Raw genomic sequence first — 15,750 nt, forward strand, 5'->3', positions numbered from 1 at the left:
ATTTGCTGAATAGACTCTTCTTTTGTTAATGGGACTGCTTAATAAAACAGTGTAAATAAAGAATGTACACTGAATAAAGCAATGTAGATGAATCTGGGAGAATATCTGAGAGTGCTGTGTTCCTGTATTTACCTGAAGAAAAATGGTTATGCTTCAGCTGGAAACTGGTGGAAAGTACACCAACATGGAAACTACAGAAAACCAGATTTTAGCACATCATCTGTTGATTACTCTTGTCAATGTCCAGAACAGTCTGTGGCTTTATTCTGGATGACTTGAGGCAACACGGGGCCTCATCTCTACCTACATCTCCCTTTCCATCTCTCCATCTGTAGCCATCCTGTCTCTTTCCCCTCCTTTTCCACTTTCCAGAAAACAGGTGCTGCTGCACTGGGTGGGAGCCTCATGGAGAGGTGCAGCAAGTATGGAAGCTGATAAGAGCTCTGTGCAGGGAGGAGGTGACACCAGTGTGGCACAGGGGGACTTGACATCCAGGGCATGACATGGGGATTGCAGCTAATGGGTGTGTTCCCACACCTTTCTCCAACAGCATTTCATCATCATATCTCCTCATCAGAAGAAGTCACACACCAGACTCTCTCTCTATCCAGTTCTAGGTATTTATAAAAAACTCACAGTCAAAAGCAACCAGGGAACTTTACATTCTAGAAAATGTAAATTACAAAAAAAAATCCCAAACAGCTAGGCAATATTAACAGAAATAAATCCTCTTTGCTGTGCTGAAGCAATGGAAGTTTTGCTAATGCAGTGCACATTTCACCTCCAAGCTTTAAAGAGCAAGCTATATTAGAACAGGTTTTTGACCTACATTTTTGAGTGAAACAATGAACAACTAATTTCTTGCTAATTCAGAGGCTGGCAAGAACCTCTTGAGTTGCCAGATGAGTCTAGCAGCATTACCAGTACTATGAAAGGTCGTGGTGAGATAATGGGAGATGTAACCATAAGAAAGGACAAAGAAGAGCTGAAGATGAAGAGAGGAAACTTAAATTTGATGGAGACAAACACAACAGACAGGGAACACCAAGTAGAAGATCACAGGTCTCCAAAGCTCAGACATTCCCATTTTCAGAGGAAACAATAAACTATGTTGAGTTCTTCTCAGTCAGAGCTGGGAATCTGAACCCAGATACCAAATCATCATGTGGTGGATAGTAAGAGCAGAACCAAGAATTTGCTAACTATTAAACCACCCTAACCACCTCCTGTAACATTTAATTAACTAAAAGAGCAAAAGCCAATTCATCATAACAGGGCCACGGAGACACTGTCAAATAAGAATTACAGAGGGAGGTAAAGAGACATCTCTAAAATCACACAGATGTGTTGCTATAGAAGAGGGTTAAAAATACAAGAGCTAGTTCGTGACTTAAAGCTGTGGTACCCCATGAGTAATAGAACCACTAATCTTCTGTAAGTCCTGAAGAGTTTGGCTTAAGTTTCTAACTGAGCTTTGCCAGTCCTGTACATATTCTTGGCTGGATAACATCTAAAAAGTAATTAATATTGGTATACAAACACAGTAAATCATGTCTGAAAGCTCATATGCTCACGTCAAACGAGTACAACTAAGCTGTTACTCTGCCCTCTGTCACTGTGAGTATATGCTCCTCTTCCCGCTCCTGCCTAGATAAGAGCCATGATCCATGATAGGAGGTGAAGATTCATAGGGCACTCATCCATCTTTTAATGATCGTGTTAGATCTTTCACTGTGCAGGCACATTATGAATGTTGTGAAGCTGTAATGCTATCCTTCCCACGAGGACACAGAATTACTTATCCATGCTTTTGATATAATGCATCTTGGCTGAACTGTTGCAGCTCCCTCACTCTGGAAGATTTCCAGTCAAGTGCTATATTTATGTCAGTGACAATTGATTCTAAATGCTTCCACAGGATCTTGAACAAGCTAACACATCTTCACAAGTTTAATCCAAAACAGAGACAATAAACGGCTTTCCAGTAAAACGGGAATAATCATGCTTGCACCTCTACTTCTTTGACTTGAGTTGGTATCCCTGGTTGGTATTCGGACACTGCTTGGACCAGTATCTTTTCTGGATTTCCATGTGACCACAAATTATGCTTCCAAAATGGATTTAGGAGCGCGGTCACCTAACTCCCATTTTCAGAAAAGACTGACGGACTCAGGAGCACAAACCGGAGCGCAAACCCTATGGACTTACAGGGAGACTAAATGCTCTTGCACATAAAGTCAATTTTGAAAGTGTTACTCAGGCTTTTAAGCCACAGAAGCGTTTTTTAGAATTTGAATTTGCCTTCAACTTAATTTTATACCATTACACTCTTTATCCTTGGAGGGGTTTTTTTGTTTGTTTTTGGTTTTTGTTTTTTTTTGAGCATTAAGCTTGCCCAGTTTTCTGGGATTTTGACCACCTAAATTCAAGCCTTATCTTTTAAACTTGGCTTTGATTAACACAGCTGTTATTTATTCTTTTGCTTGGCAGGAGTTTCTGCTAGATCGTCATAAAGTCAGCCTGTTTGTATTGTATTGTACTGTTAATCTCCTTTTCCTTTATGATATACATACACAGTATCCTAAGGGGAAGATTACCATACATATATATGGATTCATATTCGCATATAAATATATGTATGAATACACAGCACAGATGAGAACAAAGGGAGGGAATACTTTAGTAATCTCCTAAAAGCCTTTGTGAAGAAGTCTAGATAAGACATAAAATGGAATGTTTCGAACAGCAGAAACCAGGGGATCAACATCAATTGGTTGCTTAATGGAAGTGTAATTCAAGATAAAAATGGAACAGACTTTATTCAAAATAGTTGCAATCACTTGGATGGGAGAAAGATCTGTCAAATTAAGAGGCTGCTATATCGTTATGATCACTTGCACACAGCTCACCACCTAGGGATTTCCAAAATAATGCATTTGAAGAGACTTTCTAATAAAAAGTAATTAAGAGAGTTGAAGAAAGTACAATGTTGCTTAGAGCTGCTAGGTTAATTGTCATCAGAATTTGATCATTATCTTAAAACAGCATCAACAGCAGAGAATTTCTAGCTATCTAGAAACACCTACATTTCTGTGTCTCACAGAGACTTTCTGAATTTGGAATCACTTTGCAATTTCACTGGAAAGCCCTGCCTGAAAAAGCCCTAACACTCAAGAGTAAGCTGCCTTTTCACTGCATGAACAGGATCACCTCCACTGACAAACAAGATCAAAACTAGCGATGAGAGATCCCTCAGAATTCTTCCATTCATATGACAAAGGAGTCATAAAATCACAAAAAGCAGTTTGGACAATCATTTATGCCAGTAAGACCTATCTCCCATCCTGACAGAACACTACTGGGACTCGTAATGACACTTTATTTGCTGAAGAAACCCTATTAGTGCTAGGAGTCCAACTGTCCAGTAGAAATTTCACAGTAATCCTGCTGATCTGATTCTCTTTTCTAAATAAATCAATCAAGAATCTAGGTAGCAAAAGTCAAATCTCCAGGGATATTAGCTGTCTGGATTTCCTTTCAGGGAGACTTCATGTTTGACAAGGAAAAAAGAACGTACTTGCTCTTTCATCCTGAACAAACTCAGCTGAAGTCTATTATGTACTCATCATATTGGTCCATCACATTGTGCTGCTCTGCAGCATCTGATGCCATTTCAGACTTCCCTTTGATCACCAGTGTAGGCCTCTTGCTTCCTCTACAGTGGGAATAACAGGGGAAGAAATCCTTGAAAAGTTTTCCCCAAGGCAAGGAGTATTATTTCTGCTGATGGACATGACCCCGGCTCATGATGTTTTGCTGCAGGGGGACTTTGGAACCGGAAATGTTGCGCTGGCCACTTCAGTGTATGCAAACTGCCATGGAGCAAGAGCTGCTAAAAGAAACTCCTCAAGCACTCCTGAAGTTTGCTCTGGAGGTGCAGAGATGTGAGTACCATGCCAGCCAGCCAGCAGGAGAAAAAACCCCTGGAATCCCTCTGTGAGGGATGAGAGAGCATGTCTGTGGGTGCAAGACTAATGGTCTATTGTTTGCATTTATTTAGTCTATATAAACAAGCTTCCAGTTTCCTCAAAACAATGTGTACAAGTCCTAGTTTCCAGTTCCCTTAAATTGCTCCAGTTTTAATTTCTAAAAAATAGCTGCTCTTCACTGCCAGTCCCCTGCTGCCCTGGATTTTTACCTAGGTTGTGTACAGAATTGAGCCAGATTTGAGCACAATTTGAAAAATGTTGTTTTGGATAATGTATTTGTAAATGTAAAAGCACTTTAGCTTATTTAGCTATGTAATCTGTATGAATAGTCAGACCTGACTTTCCTCTTGGGGAATGGTGTGAGTTTCTTTCCTTGCAGCTACTTTTGTATAAAGCTCTACTTGTGCGAGTTAAATTCTGGTCATGACACTAAGCTGAAATACACATTGGTATCATAAACATCTATAAGACATGAGAAGGCAAAAGTTGCAAAAGGCAAACTTCTGACACCAAATCAAATGAAAGCGAAAATGCGACAAACTGTAATTAATACACTTTGAAGTGAAGATTCTGCTCTCTCTGGAACGTTATTCCAGTAGCATGCATTTTTAAACAGAATAAACAGCGAAGAAAAAGTTACAACAGAGTATAGTTTTCCAGAAGCACACCCCCTTAATAAAACCTTAAATGCGTTCATGTTAATAGATTCTTGAGCCATATTTTCATACAACTTGAGTCAATGCAAGCCATGCATATGCCCATCCTGCAGTTGCTTTTGCTTGCACTGTGTCCAATTGTTTTTCTACAGTGGATTTTTTTTTTTTTGTCCCCCCCCTTTCCTGCCCGGTAAAGCTGGAAAATTCCACTAGTGATAAGTCTGACAGCTTGCTCCCCCTCCTGTCTCTCCTTGTTTAAGAAAACAAGAGGGAGGGAACAGGGTCTGGAAGGCTGAGAAGTTACTGATTTAGTAAATTCTGCAAGTCTTACCTCAGAGCAGAATAAAGCCTTGGTGTTATCCTTACAGGAGCAGAGCAGAGTCCTTCTGAAACCCAACTTCTTCATGCTCCTAGTGGCAGGGATTCCCTCCTCAGCCTATGATCACCAAGTTGCACATTATGGGAGCTATCTGACAGCCTGTGATAGGATATTCTGCCTCTAGTCATACAAAGGGCTGCGGGAACAAAGAGTGGTGGAGCTTCTGGCCCTTATGGGAAATGCACTGACACTGCTCCATCACTGTTTAAAGAGTAGATGCCTTCAGGATAAATCCTCTTAGTGTGTTTTCCTGTTTGTGTCAGAACTTAAACCCTTTATCCATTTCCTGAGAGGAGAAATAAAAAAGTAATCAGCACTAAGCTGCACTGTAATTCAGGAGAGTCCCTGTGGCGTGGCTCAGAAAAAGGCAGAGTCAATTTATATGTTTTCTGCTAACGGGATATGTAACTCTACCATTAGCATATCGCAAAAAATGGTAAATGACCAGATGCAAATTAATTAAGAGCTCTCTCTGCATGGAGATGGCTGTTCTACCCGGAGCAGAAGCGAGTGCACAAGGCCAGCAAGCCAGAGTACAGCTGTTAAGAAATCAAATATTTATGGGGAAGCCTTTCTTGCTTTTTGTACAGTGGGATGATCAGTGGGAGGCCTAGATAAATGCTGAAAAAACCATGCACCAGGTTTTGCATGAACACTGGCCCAGAATTGGGTTTTGGCCACAAGATAAAGTCTTGAAATTCAGGGATGATTTGAGCTACAGCTGGGGGATGAGGAAACACACTGTGCCAGAAGTTCCCTACCACAGGCTGTTAATGCAGTCAAAGGAGCCCTAAGAAAGCATCCTCTTGAGCACAGAAAGCGTACGAGATGGTCAGACTTTACTCCCTCCAATAAGCCTTTGTTTATCCTTTGAAATATTTAAACTGGTCTATCAAATTTACAGCATTCCTGTCATCATTCCTCCAGCTCCAAATAAAGGAGGAAAAGCTGACTTTCTGGTTATAAGCTTTTTGATATCCCTCACTTCCTCCAAAGACATGGCTAAAGCCCTTCAGCAGCATAAAGGGAAAAGAAAGCCTGTTGTTTAATCAGAACAAGCAAAGAAAGAAAAAAAAATAAAGCTGAAAAAAAGAAAAGAGAAGGGAAAGGAAAGGACTTCCTGAATCAGTCACAGATTTCCTAAGGGGACAGAAAAGAGCAAAACCAGAAGCAGTTTGGTTTTACAGTTCTCGAAGTTAAATTTGCTTTCTGTTTTAAATGGGACTTCATGTCGCCTTTCTGTTTCTTCTGGTGAACTTTTAGGTTTACATAAATCCTTGAAAATTTTGGAAACTTTTGGTCATTTACCACTGTCTGTAGGTCTGTTTAGGGACTGGTGGATCATGCTTTAAAAGATAAACTGCAGGGAAGACGTTGGCTCAGGAATTTTGTAGGCGACTGTGGGTGGCCTGTTCATGCTACAAATCCAGCTGGTGGTGACTAGAAACTGATTGTCAGCTACTGTTGCTTTGCATTAAATGCCATGGTGATGCTAGTGATATCATCCCAACTAAATACATCTGCAGTGTTACCTCCTGCAGGCACTCAGAGGCCACCTCCAGGCTGAATAGTCACCAAACTGCCCTCCTCGCTTCCTTCAAGGATATCCTCTCCCTTTCTTTAGTTAAGTGACACATTGCTGCCACTGTTAGTCTCCTTGAGCTGTTGCTGTATAAAGAAACTAAAGTAATTTTGTACCTAATTCCAGGCTTTGTCTGAACAGTCAGATAAATAGTTTTAGGACTGCCTTTTCCCAAAGTTTCTGTTTGATGGGATTTAAACAAGCTTCAGTAACAGTGACTTAGGTTTTCTTGGGAATTACGGTGAGATTTGATTGCATTTGGTAAATACGAAGGGGGGTTCCCATTTGCAGCTTGCTGCCTGTGCGGTACAGAAAAGTTTGGTCGGGGAGGAACAGGAGGTCAGCTCACTTGCAGCAAGCCACAGTGAGCACATCTACCCTCTGCTTGGTGTCAGCAATTAAAACACTCCCTGTGTTTCACTAAGTGCTGGATCCTCTCATCTGACATTAGATGTTGAACTGGGACATGCAAGGTAGGACCCTACTTGCTGCGGGCTCTGACTACAGCCAGTGGAAAGAAAGTCACCTCCAAAGAGCAGTTCAGCTCACCTACGGATGAGATGTCTCGCTTGCTGTCTGTAAAGGGAGAGGAAAGTGACTGACTTGCTGAAGAGCTATTAAATGCTGGAAGTAGATAAATGCTCACTGGGCCTTAGGTACACTTAAAATTAAGGGAAGTGTGACCCTCTCCCTGCACTTAACGTATTTCACCTCCAAAATACAGTATTTTCTTTAACAACAATTTAAACAAACCTTTAGGCTAAAAGTCCTGTAATAAAGCTATGTAAATATGTTTAAAAATATTTTTTTCCCCTGACTTTCTGGACCAGCATTTCTGGACCAGCAAAATGGTGAGCCCTAATCACAGCTGTGGTGAACTTGTATACACAGGTGTCCCATCAAAACATGACACAGAGATCTACCTGCACTAGTATCTTTATTCATATTTGAGTATTCTGTTTCATGGTTTGTACGAAAGTAGCTCTGAACTAATTCCATATACGGGACATACTGATGAAATATTTCAGCAGATATACTGAATGTCATACAACTGACAAATACTGACGTGGTTTCGTGTTACTCTTTTTCTAAAGTTGAATGCTGAGATATAAAATAGACCTGTTGTTGACTCAGTTTTATGACGGTAAAATACATAGATTATCATTACAATGAGATAAATGTTTAAGCTTTTTTTGCTGCATCTGTATGTAAGAACCAGTCATAAACAATTAGCTATGTAAAGAACCAATTGTTCAGGGCTTTGGCCAAAGGAGTAATTGAACAAAATCTTAATTTAATCTGAAACAAAGCCATTTGCGTTTCCTGTAGAGATTCAGAAGAACAATAAACAGTTTGATCTCAGAGATTTGTTTTACTTTTCTGTTGAAAGTTAAATCCAGTTTAATTAGAAACAAAACTGTTCAGTTAGATGTTGCAATGAAATGTTTCAGCTTTTTTCTGATTTTTGCCTATTTTTTTCCTTGGCTCAAAAAAATGCTCTGTAGATGGTTCTGATCAAGCCAAACCTCTTTTTTTCTTTTCTTTTTTTTTCCTGAAAATGAAATGTTCAATTTTTTTTGGTCCCACTTCTAAATACAGTCTCCTGTTTTAATAGGTCACTGCTGCTGGGGAATAGCTTTAAGGACTTGTCTAACTTATGTCATATGGCAAGCATGAAAATAAAACTACAAGGAAGGAACTGGAAGAATTATCATTGGATTAATTATTCCACAGAAATTAAACTGGCATGATGGTGGTTTCTTTTGAAACACGACTGCTATTTCCAGGGACTCTCTATATATATCTATTCCAGCTGTTAGTGAGCAAAAATCACAGGCTCTTCTCCAAACTGGATTTTGCATTAATACTGGGATACATTAAGCACACATGCTCCAAATCTGGCTTGTTTTTCATGGTAGAAGAATGGCAATATCCTAAAACTTAATAAGTTATGTATTTGAAAGCAGCTATGTAGATAGGAAGAAGATAGTCATTCATGGCCAAGCACTCCAGACTTGACATCACCTCCTCAGATGCCATGAAAGATTAAACCTTCTCTTAGGAGATCTCTGAAGATCTGCTTCTTCTGTCTGGGCTTTGGCAGGGGACTGGTGAAATTTCCTACCTACATTTGTGATTGATTAAGATTTAATTGTAGTCTTAGCTCTGCCTGGGAGACCATTAATTAACAGAAGAGGGATTTTTCTAAAGAAACTACTTAACCTCAAGACCATTTAAACATAAAACCACTCAGCCAAGAGAAGAGGGTTTACAGAGCATGACAAAAGAAGGATTGCAAAACATGCAGTGCCGACGTACGAAAACTGTGGAACAGAAAAACCCTTGGAGTGCCTGTAGGAAGGGTTTTGTTTTGCAATGCCCCTGTGCCTCGCAGGAGGCCTGTGGCTGGACGCTGAGCTGGGGCTCACAAATATGCTGAGGTGGCATTCTTTATCTGGAGTAATTCTCAGTGTTAGCTGCGAAGGTCACCTTGACAAATGAACTTCCCTGGTGGAAAAAAACCTCCTCCACCCGTAAATTAGCAGGAAGAGACTGAGCTTGTTTTCCAGTGCCTGTTGCAATAGCTGCAGACCAAGGCCATATGTACACTGGAAACAGTATGTGGAGACATGTGACAGGGGAGCCATTTTTTGTGCTGAATTTACAAACACAGAGCTTTTTTCAGGTGGTTCTTTGGTCTTTGGAGACACATTATTTTGCACCTTAATTTTCAGTCATCTGATGACTTTTGACAATATTCTCCTATTAGGTCCCTATAACAAAAGCCTGTAATGTACTTGTTACATTAAACTGTATCATAGAGTTATCCCAATCCCAAGGATTTGCAATACAATTCCCTAGGGAAGCCACTTAATTTCCCTTAGAAACATCATGTCTTTCAAAGCTGAAAAAAGGCCAAGAAGGCCAGGAATAAAAAGATGACAATCTGGTGGAAGAGTCACTGAATGAGAAGGAAATTAATAACAAACCCTGCGAGTCAGGTGCCAAGAAGATGAAGAAAATCATTACTTGCTAGTGTCTTCGAATTTCAGTGTATTTTCATCAGGAAAGAAGGACCTGAGCTGATAGTCTGTAACACTACCATTTCGTGTATTCACCAGGACCAGTTTCTAACTTTTGCTCCTCAGCAGCAACAACCTGACCATGCTCAGACCCTGAACCAAGTCTGGCCCTGAAGAGGCTTTTCTAGGTGCAGTTTGAATCACTCCTCAGGAGCAGTGAAATTCTGACCCTTAAAAGTAATCTTTTTCATTGAACCTTCCCCATTTCCCTTTTCCCATCCCAAACTGTCTTTCCAAACAGGTCTTTCCATACGTCCTCTCCTTGATGTTGCTCCATGTTTTTGATGCACAGGGAAATGTTAGGGGAAGGGTACCTGCAGTCTAAATTGATTGCCTGCCTTTTCTCCAAAACAAGAATATTTATAACATATGATGTGGGCTGAGGGTTCAAAGACTATTATAAAGAGTATAGAAAACCCAGAATGCATGACATCAAGGGCTGAAGGATTACTGCAGCTTGAGCAAAAACAGAGAAACTTTGTCTAAACCCAAACAAAGCCAAGCAATGGGTAAAAACCCTGGCTTACTGATTGCCAAACGTAAGACATTTATTCCCCCTCCTCCCTTAGATGTTAACCAAGTGCTGCTAAACTAACTACAGCCAAACCACTGTAATATATCAGAGATATTTTTATATTAACAGATGTTCTTCACTAATGTGACTTTTAAAGTAACTGTAACTGCCAAATTCGTAGTTGTCCTGTAACCTTTATTTTGAGAACTGGGATGAGTTTCTGCTGTTTCTTATGGTCTATCAACCAATTCACTTCTCCTTAAAGGTAAGGATTTAATTTGAACAAAATAGCTTGCTAGTTTCACCCATTAGGTAATACTAATTTAATCAGTACTATTACTTGAGGGGGACTGTAAATCATGAAATGTGTTCCAGTAAAAGGACTTCAAAAAAGTCCCTAACTAAATAGGCATTACATCTGAAAATTCTGTTGGACACAAATAGACAAGGGACAAAGAAGTTTTTGCTTTCTCTGGATAGCTATGGCTTTGAATATGCTCAATCAATTACAAATGTCCAATCTCCGAAGTCCATTCCTTTAAACAGAAACATACATAAGTCAAAGACATATCTAATTACCATGTATAACATAAATATTAGGTTAGTCTCAAATTCTGCTAATTGACATGAAAGCAGAACTGGACTTGGCAGTCGGATGGAATTTGAGATGTCTGTCTTGTACAATGCAGCAAAAAAGTGGGTAGGAGAAAAGAAACTTTCATTAGCAAGTTTAAAAGAAGAAATCCATGTTAACAACTCCCCTGTGAACCATCACAGTCTTTTTAACATAAAAAATACAATACAAGAAATTTGAAAATATCAGAGTGCGATAAAGAAGAAAAAAAAAAAAGCAGCAGCCCCTTTCAATAGTAAATGCAATACTATTGTTTACCACTGCCACAAATGGCATTAAGAGAGTGAGAGCAGCTAAGGCCACAGATCTCCCTTTTCTATCTTCAGTACAGAGACCTAGAGCCCACCGTGTTCAGCACTAGGCACACCCAGTGAAGCCAAAATCACGTCCATGCCACCTGAGGAACCAAGACAATCACTAGCACTGCTGAAAGTGGTGGTTTGCCCTCAATTGTGCAGATCTGAACAGCTGCAACAGGTGCAAGGTTGTGAAGACTCAAGCTCCCAAAGACACTTTTATCTGCTTGGGAAATGGGCATACTCCTTTTCAAATCCAAATGCCTTCACAAGTCTGAATGAGGTTCCTGCTTACTTTCAAGATCAAGGTTTTTATCAAGATTTAGAAAACTCTGGCTTCAACAGCACTGTCCAGACAAGTTATACCCAGACCCATGGTTTTCATGAATGGTGGTATACAGAGGAGTACTCAGTCCTTCAGGGCCAGCCATCACCTGCTGTTTCCAGCTTTTCTTTCTCAGTCCATCTCACACTTGCACAAATCTACCTGGGAGGCCTAAGGACACCAGCCGTGTGACAGTGTCACAGGTTTCATGTCATCCTGCGAGACGACTGTCTGACAGGTATTTCCTCTTGCAACACTCTCTCTTGCATCAAAGTGCTTCAGCTCCCAGTTGTTCATGTAGCAACTAGTGCTGACACCAGTGCCAGCGATTTCACCAGCAGGGCTTTTTGGGTATTGACAAGACAGAAGAAAAACGCTGATTAGAAAGTGCTGGATCAGAGAGGAAAATTCAAGATATTTGATAAGAAGTGGTGTTTTGAAAAGTTTTTGGGTATTGACAAGACAGAAGAAAAATGCTGATTAGAAAGTGCTGGATCAGAGAGAGGAAAATTCAAGATATTTGATAAGAAGTGGTGTTTTGAAAAGGCTTTCCTGGCAGCACTGTCAAAACTACCAGAACGGGCTCCTTTGCCAGCTGTTGCAACTGCAGGCAGCCCTCTTTGGACGCTCTGATGGATGAGTATTTCACGTGGCCCCAGCTCTTGTTTTTCTGCAGATTCGTATGAGCTGAGAGGGCAACTTACGTCCTACAGGACATGTGTTGTTAACTTACTTGGAGGTGGGTTATGGCAGATGGGAAAAAGCATACATTCTAAAGTGGGGGCAATGAAATCTGACAATGTCACCCATACAGGACACATACAGCACTATCTGATGAAGATGCCCTTTACCCCCTGCCCCACCAGCATCTGTGTCAGGGCTGTGGTTGTGAGAGACCTCCCAGGTGATCCATGGTGCTGTGTCTTGGTAGGGCTGCAGGGCTTTCTAGTATTCTGGTCCAATTCCAGTGTACATCGAGGCCTGTTTACAGTACTCATGAAATTTCAGTCTGCTGCTTACACCACCTCTGCTCACTGTGTTTGTTTGTGTGTGCTGTAAAAATGTTGTTTCTGTTATTATTCCTATTATTATTATTCCTATTATTATTATTATTATGCACTGGAGCTGTGAGTCAGAAGCAAAAGCCTCCTGGGTGCTGTGCTTTGTAGCAGCTATACTGAAAAATTATGTTTATCATCAAAAGGCTCCAGCCCACCTCTACCCACACAGAGCACTGTGCTCCTTGGCCATGTTCTGATTGCAATTCAGGCAGAAAATGTCACTTTATACCCCTAAGATAGCTAAATTTCAGAGATGGAATTGCTTGTTTCTCATTACATAAACTCAGAAAGTTAGGGAGATAAGAAAAACATAACAATAACAACCAAAAGTCAGTCTTTCCCATATTCAGTTATGTGGAAATTTTAAAACTGTTGTCTTGGGTCTTACAAGGCATAGTGATCTGGTCCAGTGAAGAATTATTTCTAGCCTTGGAAGATGTGGACATATATGCAGACATACAATGCCCTAATCTAATCAGTGATCCAGCACTGTGCTTTGTCTTTTTCGGGCCAAAGGCCAATTTTGTAACTGAGGAAAAGAGGTAAATATTTCCTTTATTTTTGTTTTTCTTTCTGTCAGGCTGCTTAGAGAATACAGTAGTTGTTTGAAGATGGCCAGAGGTTTGCACTGCTGGTAAAATTTTGTTATGGGGGAAGTGGATAGTGAGGAGGGGGGAGGTGAGGGAGGGGTGGTATTACTGGGAAGTGTGGTATTCCACCTGGCTAAAATGCTCAGTGTCTGCACTTGGGTACCACAGCTGGTCCACTGCAGATGACTAACACACCCCGGACAGAAGCATACGTCTATGGATGCACAAATGGGTACGGAGCACAGGTGAGACCATACCACAGCCAATGTGTACACCTCAAGGATGTTTCAGCCATTGAGTAATGATCAGCTGATAGGGGAATTATGCAGCCTGACCCTGAATCTAAAACCTTGAGCAGACTTGCCGTAACAGCAAAAACTGTCTCTGCTTTCTTTGTCATCCCTTTCGCATTATAGGCTTGAGACTGGTTACAGATCTGGCTATAAAATTTTAAAATTTGCTTAGGATTTGTAATTTACAGCTGCTTTTCACAAAGATTCACAGTTATTGGAAAGAGAAGTTAAGTGCACAGAAGGTGCATCTTGTGGTGACAGCTGCATTTAGAGTTATTGACTTGAAGTATTTCATACAGTGTACACTGTCAGGCACATCATGAGTCCTGGTTTTGTAGGGATTTCTTTGATTTGATTTAACAGCCCATTGCCCCTTTGGCATATATTCTGACAATGCCTGAGAATTTATTACGTGCTGTTCCTTCTCCTCTGAAGTTTTTCTTTTTCACAGGTTGAGCAAAAAGAAGTTTTGAATAACTTCGGGTAGGACCTCCATTCAGGCTAAAATACTGTCTTCTGGATTTCCTCAGAAGCCAGTGATCTATACTGGAGTTTGCACAGTGGTCAACCACTGGCCTAAACCTGCTTTGCACTGACTATTCAGAATAAAAAAGAAAAAATACAGGGGTTGAAGTGGGGTGGGGAAGGAAAATCTTGGTCAGAAGTGCCAAGGCTCAGAGCTGGAAAGAGTTTTTTTCTGTAAACCAGAAAAATTAAGTGAAGGCTGATTCCTGTGAGGTGCTCAGCATGTTGGCCACAATCCAGTAAAGCACTTAATGTTAAGCGTGCTCTGGAGAGTGCCATACGGAACAGCCTGAGCACTAAGTATCTGGCAGGATTAAGCTCCAAATGGGGACCAGACATAAACCAGATGGCATTATGTTAGCTTTACCATATTAATAAGGTCTTTGATTTGCATTTTAATTTCTCTCTCTTATTTTCCTTTCTTGCTTTGACTTTTCTATAAAACAATCCATATGTGCACTGGGAGAGGAGGACAAAGTACTGAAATTAACCTTTATCACCTTTTCACAAGGATGGAGCTAAAGCAAGAGCCGGGAAAACTGCTTCATGTTTCAAACACATTTCTGGCATAATCAGCAGTGCCTGGACAAGGACAATCAGAAGTTCAGAGCCGCTGGAGGAAGGAAAATGCTGACTCTGTCTTCTAATGAGGTCCCCAAATGTGTGGTGAGTGTGCTGTTGTGTTTGAGAGCACCAGAACCTGCATCAGAGGTTATTCCAATGCCTTGTTGTTTGTTTGGTTTGGTTTTTTTTTTTGGGGGGGGGGCCGCGGCTGGAGGGGAGCAGGCGGGATGTCTGAGTAGGGACAATGCAAGATTGGTCTCTGCCTGTTCATAAACTGGGCTGAAACTGAAGTGAGACTCCTGCCATGTAGTGCTCAGCACTCACGCATCCACTGAGGTCATCTGCCAAAAGCCAGCAGGAAGAAAATAAAACCCTAGTTGCTGCTTTATTTTTTTAAACAAGCTCCTGGCTTTCCACTCCTTCCTTTCCAGCACAGTTACAACTATCTCCAGAATTTCCTCAGACCTATGATTTGTGCAGATGCCAGCTTTTACATGGATGTTTTTGAAACTGAGTGCTGCCTGACTGGAAGCCGTCCTAGCGGGAGCTGTTTTCCTGCAGGGAGGGCATGGCGAGCAGCTGAAGTGGGACACGTGCCTCTGCTTCTGTGCTGCTGGCACTTCTGACTCTCAGGACAGAGCCATCAGGGCTCAAGTCTGAGCCTTGGAGCCTGAATTAGTGCAAGCTGGCTGGCTGCCAGGCAGGTTAGGGATATTTCTCCTGGTCAGGTTGCAGTCATGACTTGTGCTGGAGCTCTGCATGCATGTGGGTTGTGCAGTGAGATTTCAGAGGAAATTTCTGTAATCATTTTAGCATTTGGGCAACTGGAAAAGGAGCTGACAGAGGCGCCAGGCCTTTGCTTTCATGACTGCGTTAATCTTCTCCTGGCCTTGGAGAAGAATTTTAGATGAACTTAGCACATGTTCTCAGAGAGATTTCTTTCTCAAAGTAATTTGTGCTGTAGATCCTGCAATGATCAGTGATAATGACAGTAAAATGGCCAATATAAATCAAACCTCCCTCAGTAATAATTTTAGTTCAGATGCCTGTTGCTGTGTTGTTATTTAAGAAGTTGACAGTTGACTACCATGGCCCAGAACTTTTGAGATACATGGATTAAAAAATGGTTTTTTCCTACCTCAGAAGGTGGTGGTGGGGACAGGAGGAAGGACTAATGCCCCCTTTTTCATATTTATATATCACACATGAAAATTTATTTCTTAGCTGTAGTTATGGAGTTCTTTGTGGTCCAGGGGAAA

The 15,750-nt window shown here is 41.0% G+C and overlaps 1 protein-coding gene across 1 annotated transcript in view; it reads right to left on the minus strand.

Annotated features, from left to right (window-relative positions):
* The window catches only part of ARHGAP28 (Rho GTPase activating protein 28), a 70,523-nt gene that overhangs the window by 39,656 nt on the left and 15,117 nt on the right, over positions 1-15,750 (minus strand). The gene's annotated exons all lie outside the window — the stretch shown is intronic.

This window comes from Pterocles gutturalis, unplaced genomic scaffold (genome assembly GCF_000699245.1).
Source record: "Pterocles gutturalis isolate BGI_N339 unplaced genomic scaffold, ASM69924v1 scaffold14073, whole genome shotgun sequence".
Taxonomy (NCBI): Eukaryota; Metazoa; Chordata; class Aves; order Pterocliformes; family Pteroclidae; genus Pterocles; species Pterocles gutturalis.